A 9,937-nucleotide genomic window follows, 5' to 3' on the forward strand; every position below is an offset into this window, starting at 1 on the left:
GTTCCTGTGGTAAACATGCTGTCTGGTAAAGGAGTGGATTCTGGTAAGCTTTTTTTTAATTCATTCCTGGGATGTGGACGTCGCTGGCAGGGCCAGCATTTATTGCCCATCCCTAATTTCCCTTGAGAAGGCCTTCTTGAACCACTGCAGTCCGTGTGGTGAAGGTATGCCCATAGTGCTGTTCGGGAGGGAGTTCCAGAATTTTTCCCAGCGACGAGGAAGGAACAGCGATAATTTTCAAAGACAGGATGATGTGTGACTTGGTGAGGAACTTGCAGGTAATGGTGTTCCCATGCATCCGCTGCCTTTGTCCATCTAGGTAGTAGGGTCACAGGTTTGGGAGATGCTGTCAAAGAAGCCTTGGTGAGTTGCAGCAGTGCATCTTGTAGATAGAATCATAGAATCATAGAATGGTTACATCACAGAAGGAGGCTATTTGGCCTGTCGAGCCCTGGCCAGCTCTTTGAAAGAGCACTTCAGCTAGTCCCAATACTCGCCGTTTCCCCATAGCCCTGCAAATTTTTTCCTTCAGGTACTTATCTAATTCCCTTTTGAAAGCCACAATTGAGTCTGCCTCCACCACCTGTATAAGCAGTGAATTCCATATCCTAACCACTCGCTGCGTAAAAACGTTTTTCCTCGTGTCGCCTTTGGTTCTTCTGCCAATCATCTTAAATCTGTGTCATCTGATTCTCGAACCTTTCGTCAAAGGGAACAATTTCTCTCTCTCTGTACTATGTCTAGACCCCTCATGATTTTGAACTTCCTTTTCAAATCTCCTCTTAACCTTCTTTGTTCTAAGGAGTACAACCGCAACTTCTCCAGTCTATCCACGTAACGGAAGTCCCTCATCCCTGCAATCATTCTTGTAAATCTTTTCTGTACCCTCTCTAAGGCATTCACATCCTTCCTAAAGTGCAGTGCCCAGAATTGGACACAATACTCCAGTTGTGGCTGAGCCAATGTTTTATAAACGTTCCTCATAACGTCCTTGCTTTTGTACTCTATGCCTCTATATATAAAGCCCAGGATTCCGTATTTTAACCACTTTCTCAACCTGCCCTGCCACCTTCAACGATTTGTGCACATGAACCCTCAATGTTCTCTGTTCTTGGCCCCCCTTTAGAATTGTACCCTTTAGTTTATATTGCCTCTCCTCATTCTTCCTACCAAAATGTATCACTTCGCACTTTTCTGCGTTAAATTTCATCTGCCACATGTCCGTCCATTACATCAGCCTCTCTGTGTCCACTTGAAGTCTCTGACTACCCTCCTCACTGTTCACTATACTTCCAAGTTTTGCTCCGACTGTGACTTCAGACTTCAGTGGCAATCCTTAATAACATACAGCTTCATTCTCAATGTGTTTCATTCCAGAAAGTGTGTCAAAGCAATCATAGAGCCTCAGTCAATAGGCGGATTAGATAGTTGTTGGAAACAACAGTACATTACTGTAGTGCTTGCTGCAACAAAATTGTAAAATATTATGAAAACAAATGGAAAAACAAAATCAAAAGAGATATAAATGAGGGAGATCATTTGACCCATTCAACCAAAAAAGAACATTTGTTCCCCATCAGACCATCTATTTAGTAAGTGATTTTTTTTGTTGCCACACCCTATTTGCAAGTCTATATCTCATGCCGGTTACGTAGTGTAATGAAGAATTTCCTGACATAAAGCAAAAATTTGTTTTTCACTAGTTTGAGCTATGCCCTTTGTTCCACTATCACAGAAGATCTAAGAAATCGGAGCAGGAGTAGACCCTATGGCCCCTCGAGCCTGCTCCACCATTTAATAAGATCATGGCTGATCATCGACCTTAATTCCACTTTCCCAGCCGATCTCCATATCCCTTTATTCCCCTAGACTCCAAAAATCTATCTATTTCAGTCTTGAATATATTCAGGGACTCAGCATCCACAACCCACTGGGGTAGAGAATTCCAAAGATTAACAACCCTCTGATTGAAGAAATTCCTCCTCATCTCTGTCTTAAGTGGTCTTCCCCTTATCCTGAGACTGTGCCCCTCAGTTCTAGGCACTCCAGCCCAGGGGAAACAACCTCTCAGTATTTACCCTGTCAATTCCCTTCAGAACCTTGTATGTTTCAATGAGACCACCTCTCATTCTTTTAAACTCCAGAGAGTATAGGCCCATTCTACACAATCGCTCATCATAAAACAGCCCTCTCATCCTAGGAATCAATCTCGTGAACCTCAGTTGTACTGTCTCCAAGGCAAGTATATCCTTCCTTCGATAAGGCGACCAAAACTGCACAGTACTCTGGTTGTGGTCTCACCAACGTCCTGTACAATTGTAGTAAGACTTCCTTACTTTCATACTCCAACCCCCTTGTAATAAAGGACAACATGCCATTTTCCTTCCTTATAGCTTGCTGGACCTGCAGGCTAGCTTTCTGTGTTTCATGCACAAGGACACCCAAATCTCTCTGAACACCAACATTTTAAAGTTTCCACACCATTTAAAATATATTCAGTTTTTCTATTCTTCCTACCAAAGTGAATAACCGCACATTTCCCTACATTATACTCCATCTGCCATCTTACTGCCCACTCACTCAGTCTATCTATATCCCTTTGCAGATGCTTTGTGTTCTCCTCACAGCTTACTTTCCCACCTAACTTTGCATCGTCAGCAAACGTGGATACATTACACTAGGTCCCTTCATCTAGGTCATTAATATAGATTGTAAATAGCTGGCCCCAGCACTGATCCTTGCACCACGCCACTAGTTACAGCCTGCCAACCTGAAAAAGATCAGTTTATCCCTATTTTCTGTTTTCTGCCTGTTAACCAATCCTCTATCCATGCTAATACATTACATCCAATGCAATGAGCTCTTATCTTATGTAATAACCTTTAATTGGGCACCTTATCGAATGTCTTTTGGAAATCCAAGTATACTACATCCACCAGTTCCCCTTTACAATATTTCAAATCACATTATCCTCTGCCTGCTTAACCAATGCTGACAACTGCTCAATTACGCCAAATAGCCTAAAAGGTTTGTCAGGGGTGGGGGGTGGGGGACCTTTGTGAAGGCCGAAATGCTTCACTTAAGTTAAACTGTTCTTAAAGCAGGAACAGCAATTTCAAATCATGGATTAAAAAGGAACCAGAAAGACAAACCCCTAAACCTTTTTCAGAGAGTGATGTAAATATGATTCTGACTGAAAGTAGGCGTGGGGGGGGCGTTGTTTGGAATAGTGGATGTGCGTGGTAAAATTAAAGCTAGCCCTGCCTTGGAGAGCATTCCTGGGGGGCGTTAAAGAATTGACACTCATTTCCTGTACCAATTTTGTATACATGGTCCTGTCAGCAAAGGTAAGTATGATAGCTACAAGCTGCTGTTAATGTATATTTTTTATATTTCAGATTGGAACCTATATTTACTCTTTTTTTATAAATTGAAGAGCATGCACTTAATAAACGTTAGTGATGCCTGTATGTGGAAAGAAAGAACAAAGTTGCATTTATGTGGCACCTTTCACTACCTCAAGGCAACCAAAATGTTTCATGGGCAAGGAAGTACTTTTTGAAGTGCAGTCGCTGCCATAATGTAAGGAAACGTGGCAGCCAATGTGTGCACAGCATAGGTATGACAAACAACAATTAGATAAATGTCCAGATAGACTACTTCAGTGATGTTCATTGAAAGATAAATATTGGCCAGGAAACTAGAAGAACTTCCTAGCTCTTTGAATAGTGCCATTGGACCTTTGAATAGAGTCATTAGACGTGACCTCAGAGTTCCTGTCATAAAATGATAAATGATTGCAAAGTATTAAAGGCATATAAAAACATAGCACAGACTCTCTATAGCTGTGTGACAGATGGCAGGGATGGTGGAAAAGTCCAATGCCTTCCATTTCGGTATTAGCAGTGAGGCCTTCTCTACAATACAGAGCACCATGGAGCAAGTGGCAGCTGTAGGAACTTCTACACACATCGCACAGAACACAGGGGCTTCCTGACTCGTAACTTCATTAATATACTGTTTTCTTGTGCTTTACACCTTGGTGGCAACATATCTGCAGAAAGGTTTGGATCGCGAATGGTGGTGGCTTATAAGCCTGACCTCAAGTCGTGTGTTGTTCCTCCTCTTGCAAATAAATGATAAAGATGGAATCCCCATGCGCTACGGTATCGGCAGCTCTAAGCGGCTTCTCCCAAATGGAGTGCCGGGCTGCGCGATGGCGGCCCGGACCAGGCAACAGCAGGGCAGAACGGGCCAACTGGTGAGTCAACCGAAGAAAACAAATGGCGGCACGCAGCCAGCGCACCTCCCCTTTAATTTCCGCCCTGGGAGCGGAGGTCGGCAAAATTCACGCCCCGCGAGGCTGGCGCCAACATCAACCGTGGTGGCCTCACAGGGCCCGAGGCAATTTCCGCCGCGGGGCATAAAGGGCTCGCTCCAGGCTCGCGGGTCATGAACCATGCCGACCTCCGCTCCCGGGGCGGAGGTTAAATGGGAGGTGGGCTGCGCGCTGCCATTTTGTTCTTCAGCCGACTCACCGTTCGGTCCGTGCTCCGGCCGCATGGTCCGGGCGGCGATTGTGCAGCCCGCTACTCCGTTTGGGTTTCCAGGCTGCGGCCATGGTTCCACGCAGCCACGGTGGCCCAGTGAAGGATATCAAAGGGCCTGCAGAGTTCGCAGCGACCCTCCCCTTTAATGGAAGGGGAGGGTCATTGAAACACGTCAGCGCTACGCGGAGAGGCTGTGCAGTGCTGCTGATGCCATTCACGTAACGCCCCCGGGAGCAGGAAGTGGAGCCCACGACATTTCACTCCACTTCATGTGAGGGGTGGTAACCGGAATTTTGCGGCCAGGACAGAACTTCCACACAGGGCGCAGGTAGTCCCGCCTCAACTTGGTTACCACTCCCAAACGGGGCGCCACCCAATTTTGTCATCCTGGGCTAAATCCATCCTTATGCATTGCTGCACCTTAGCTAGGCTATGCACATCTTACACCCGTCCTCACCTCCAGCAGAACTTAAGGAAGTACTTAAAGGTAACCTAAAAGCAGCTTATCATCTCCAAGTCCCAAATTCTCCTCCCTACCCCCCAATTCAAACTGCTGAGTTTATATCGAACTAAACCATCGAAAGTTCAACTCCATTTTTTTATAAATTAGAACTCTAGCAAATTTCCTTGACAATTTACAAGATTAGGGGGCAATGCATCAGCGATCTCATCATGTCCCCTGTGAATAATGGATTTATCGGGGAAACTAATAAAGAAATCAACAGACCGAATCAGAGAAACTTCAGATCCCGCTCGATCAGCTAATATATGGCTATATATTCTTCAGGCAGGCAGGTGGTTTTCAGGCTTAGCCGCAGCCTTGCAAATACTACAGCAGCAAAATGTTTCATCATCAGCACTGTCGCTATCTGACATAAGGTTGACTTGAAGACAACACAAACCAGATCCCACTAACTAAATTATTTGCTGGTGTATGCGCTTTGTATGCCGGTGATGACAATGCTCTAAGGTGGTTGGAATTATACGCCATATCAGCATACATTAAAGGTTTCTAATTACTATACATAGATCTCATTACATACACAAGAACATAGAAACATAGAAAATAGGTGCATGAGTAGGCCATTCGGCCCTTCAAGCCTGCACCACCATTCAATAAGACCATGGTTACCATTCACCTCAGTACCTCTTTCCTGCTTCCTCTCCATACCCATTGATCCCTTTAGCCGTAAGGGCCATATCTAACTCCCTCTTGAATATATCCAATGAACTGGCATCAATAACTCTCTGCGGCAGGGAATTCCACAGGTTAACAACTCTCTGAGTGAAGAAGTTTCTCCTCACCTCAGTCCTAAATGGCCTACCGCATATCCTAAGACTGCGTCCCCTGGTTCTGGACTTCCCCAACATCGGGAACAATCTACCCGCATCTAACCGGTCCCGTCCCGTCAGAATCTTATACGTTTCTATTAGATCCCCTCTCATCCTTCTAATCTCCAGTGTATAAAGTCCCAGTTGATCCAGTCTTTTCTCATATGTCATTCCAGCCATCTCTGGAATCAGTCTGGTGAACCTTCGCTGCACTCCCTCAATAGCAAGAACGTCCTTCCTCAGATTAGGAGACCAAAACTGAACACAATATTCCAGGTGAGGCCTCACCAAGGCCCTGTACAATTGCAGTAAGACTTCCCTGCTCACATACACAAATCCCCTAGCTATGAAGGCCAACATACCATTTGCCTTCTTCACCGCCTGCTGTACCTGCATGCCAACTTTCAATGACTGATGGACCGTGACACCCAGGTCTCGTTGCACCTCCCCTTTTCCTAATCTGCCGCCATTCAGATAATATTCTGCCTTTGTGTTTTTGCCATCAAAGTGGATAACCTCACATTTATCCACATTATACTGCACCTGCCATGCATTTGCCCACCTAACGTGTCCAAATCACCCTGCAGCCTCTTAGCATCCTCCTCACAGCTCACACTGTCACCCAGTTTAGTGTCATCTGCAAACTTGGAGATATTACACTCAATTCCTTCATCCAAATCATTAATGTATATTGTAAAGAGCTGGGGTCCCAGCACTGAGCCCTGCGGCACTCCACTAGTCACTGGCTCCCATTCCGAAAAGGACCCATTTATCTCGACTCTCTGCTTCCTGTCTGCCAACCAATTCTCTATCCACGCCAGTACATTACCCCCATGGCCATGTGCTTTGATTTTGCACACCAATCTCTTATGTGGGACCTTGTAAAAGGCCTTTTGAAAGTCCAAATACACCACATCCACTGGTTCTCCCTGGTCCACTCTGCCAGTTACATCCTCAAAAAATTCCAGAAGATTTGTCAAGCATGATTTCCCCTTCATAAATCCATGCTGATTTGGACCGATACTCTCACTGCTTTCCAAATGCGCTGCTATTTCATCTTTAATAATTGATTCCAACATTTACCCCACTACTGATGTCACGCTAACCAGTCTATAATTACCTGTTTTCTCTCCCTCTTTTTTTAAAAAGTAGTGTTACATTAGCTACCCTCCAGTTCATAGGAACGGATCCAGAGTCGATAGACTGTTGGAAAATGATCACCAATGCATCCACTATTTCTAAGGCCACTTCCTTAAGTACTCTGGGATGTAGACAATCAGGCCCCGGGGATTTATCGGCCTTCAATCCCATCAATTTCCCTAAAACAATTTTCCGCCTAATAAGGATATCCTTCAGTTGCTCCTTCTCCCTACTCACTCGGTCCCCTAGTACATCTGGAAGGTTATTTGTATCTTCCTTCGTGAAGACAGAACCAGAGTATTTGTTCAATTGGTCTGCCATTGCTTTGTTCCCCATTATAAATTCACCTGAGTCCAACTGCTAGGGACCTACATTTGTCTTCACTAATCTTTTTCTCTTCACATATCTATAGAAGCTTTTGCAGTCAGTTTTTATGTTCCCGGCAAGCTTCCTCTCATACTCTATTTTTCCCCTCCTAATTAAACCCTTTGTCCTCCTCTGCTGAATTCTAAATTTCTCCCAGTCCTCAGGTTTTCTGCTTTTTCTGGCCAATTTATATGCCTCTTCCTTGGATCTAACACTATCCTTAATTTCCCTTGTTAGCCGTGGTTGAGCAACCTTCCCCATTTTATTTTTACTCCAGACAGGGATGTACAACTGTTCATCCATGTGATCTATAAATGTTTGCCATTGCCTATCTACTGTTAACCCTTTAAGTATCATTTGCCAGTCTATTCTAGCCAATTCACGCCTCATGCCGTCGAAGTTAGCTTTCCTTAAGTTCAGGACCCTAGTTTCTGAATTAACTGTGTCACTCTCCATCTTAATAAAGAATTCTACCATATTATGGTCACTCTTCCCCAAGGGGCCTCGCACAACAAGATTGCTAATTAGTCTCTTCTCATTACACATCACCCAGTCTAGGATGGCCAGCCCTCTAGTTGGTTCCTCGACATATTGGTCAAGAAAACCATCCCGAATACACTCCAGGAAATCCTCCTCCACCGCATTGCTACCAGTTTGGTTAGCCCAATCTATATGTAAATTAAAGTCGCCCATGATAACTGCTGTACCTTTATTGCACACATCTCTTATTTCTTTTTTGATGCTGTCCCCAACCTCACGAGAACGGATACTGACTGCTGATAACTTAAAGATGATAATCTATAAGAAAGGGATTGAAAGTGGACCTCAAGTGGCTCAAAACCAGAATATAAAGCCAGCTACTTTGAAATCACTCCCTGGTATACTTCCATTCCTTTTTACATTCAACAATTTTGATGAGAATTTTATAATGTATAGGCCATAACTGTGCAACTTTAACACTTGATATAATCATTTGAATTCAGAGAATATTATACTATAGAACATGCTGCCCAAAGTTGTTTTCCTAACTTAGTAAATTTAGTGCTTTTTATTTTTTCCCGAGCTTTCATATTGGATAGTCAACTTTGAAGTTTATATTTTGTGTGACTGCAGGCAGCAATTACGTGAAACAGTACATCATGTGCTAAAAGGAGGATATGTTTTTACCAGATTATGAGACTAGACAGAGATACAATAGGATTAAAGGAAAGTCAGAAGTGAAGAAAGGCCTTCACTTAATACAAATACTCCATTCTAGGTTAATCACCAGGAGGCAAACGTATATGAAAGGGGTATAAGGCAGTATTTGTCACAGTTCTGCTCAGTACTGAATCAAATTGAAAAGCTGTCCCTCACAGCAACCTGAGGCCATGTAGTTAGTCCTTGTATTACAGAAACATTCAAATATAGTACAAAATAGCCGCTGGATGACATCCTCTGAATTCAAATGATAATATAAAATGCAATAAATCGATGAAATGCCATGTTGGGTGGACATGCAACTCACGAAAGAGGTTTTAAAAAAGATCTGGCACCAGACTTCTGTGGCGAGAAGAAATAATATCAATAGGCATGGCAATGAGTCTTGAGAAAACCCTAGAAGCAACTGTGTTTGTCCAACAGGAAATACGGTCCATTAAAAAAGCTTTGATTTGAGCAGATTTTGGTTAAGGGTCAGAGGATTTAGTATTGCACAAATTTAAATTTGGTCTGGCCTGAAGTTATAGGAGCTGTGTGAAAAATCACATGTTGCAAAATACACCAAATGTGATTCAAAACATCTGACTCAGAGCTTGAAAACATCATAAGTATACACTTTCCATTCAATACAATAGCGAAATCAGACATTACCGTGGTACTGGCCATGTGAAATAATAGCCACCTGATCCATGAACCTCAGACAACTCAACTCGCCTTGTACTTGCCGTCCTTGCTCACTGGCTTGGCATGTTTGAATTCTGTAGGCCTATAGGTTTGTAAAGGGCTGTCCATAGTGCTGAAGCCTCGCTGGGAGATAAATCCTGGATCAGAAGTTCTAGATCTGTTGCTAGCCGCAGCTTATGATTAATGTAAATTATTGGGAACATTCATTTAAACTTTGTAGCCCTGGTTTTGTGAGGCTGCTCGGCAGTTGCGAGTCTCGAGGGGGGCAAACATGGGTTGGAAATCAGACATGTCGGCTCATGCACCCGGATTGCAACAGGCTCCGTTTAGCAGCTGAAAAAACTACCATAATTTTCAAGGTGGTCAGCAAAAGCTTTGGGCCCGAACTTGGTCAAAGCCAAGGCCCGCCCAAGGGCCACCCAAAGGACGGCCGAGGACCGCGCGGTACTTTGTCAGGAAGATTCCTCTAAAATATATGCCGGTACCACCCGACGGCCAGAAACCGACTTACGCTGTGAATCTGGACGGCAGCGGGCAGAAGCTCCCAATCTCGGCGGCAAATGCGATCCTCTCCAAAGTGCCGCTGAGGATTGAGTTGGACCCAGGGAGGGGGGAAACAGCTACAAATAAAAATAAATAAAAACAATGGGAAGCCTTCAGGGGAC

This window comes from Pristiophorus japonicus, chromosome 10, assembly GCF_044704955.1.
Source record: "Pristiophorus japonicus isolate sPriJap1 chromosome 10, sPriJap1.hap1, whole genome shotgun sequence".
Classification (NCBI taxonomy): Eukaryota; Metazoa; Chordata; class Chondrichthyes; family Pristiophoridae; genus Pristiophorus; species Pristiophorus japonicus.